The following is a 993-nucleotide window of genomic DNA, read 5'->3' as shown; positions in this document are numbered from 1 at the left end:
ATGTAAATTGAAAGAAAAGTACAATTAAATGAAAATTATGATTACTACCTTAAATGAATTGCTGCACAGTGGTTCTTCGGTTTACTAGTTTAATTCTTTCTAGGAACAAGCTCGTAAACTGAAAAAATTTTTTCCTATAAGATATAAAGATAATAAATACACTTGATGCATTTTACACGTCCATAAACACACAAGTACACTCATTTTTAAGTGTTTAATGTAATTTAGTAAACAAATGATAACCCTTCAACATCAGAAATGAATACAAATTAATATTTCACAAAAATTTAAATACTGTATAGACAAATAAACTTGCACTTTACTCTTGAAGAGAATTGTGTATGAGGTTGGCCAGGGCACCAGCCACCTGTTAAGATACTGCCACTAGAGTCATTGGGTCCTTTGACTGGCCAGACAGTACTACATTGGATTCCTCTCTCTGGTTACGGCTCAATTTCCTTTGCTTACACATACCCTGAATAGTCTGTCCTATTCTTTACATATTTTCCTCTGTCCTCATACACCTGACTACACTAAGATTACCAAAGAGTTCTTCACTCAAGGGGTTAACTACTGCACTATAATTGTCCAGTGGCTACTTTCCTCTTGGTAAGGGTAGAAGAGAGACTTTAGCCATGGTAAGCAGCTCTTATAGGAGAAGGACACTCCAAAATTAAACCATTGTTCTCTAGTCTTGGGCAGTATCATAGCCTCTGTAGCATGGTCTTCCACTGTCTTGGGTTAGAGTTCTCATGCTTGAGGGTACACTCCGGCTCACTATTCTATGTTATTTCTTTCTCTTGTTTTTTGAAGTTTTAATAGTTTATATATGAGATTTATTTTAAATGTTACTGTTCTTAAAATATTTTATTTTAATTGTTAATTACTTCTCTTGTAGTTTATTTATTTCCTTATTTACTTTCCTCAATGGGCTATTTCTCCCTATTGTAGCCCTTGGGTTTATAGCATTTTGTTTTTCCAACTATCACTAAG

The sequence above is a fragment of the Palaemon carinicauda genome, chromosome 30 (genome assembly GCF_036898095.1).
Source record: "Palaemon carinicauda isolate YSFRI2023 chromosome 30, ASM3689809v2, whole genome shotgun sequence".
Taxonomy (NCBI): Eukaryota; Metazoa; Arthropoda; class Malacostraca; order Decapoda; family Palaemonidae; genus Palaemon; species Palaemon carinicauda.
Note: the sequence above shows the minus strand (reverse complement) of the source record.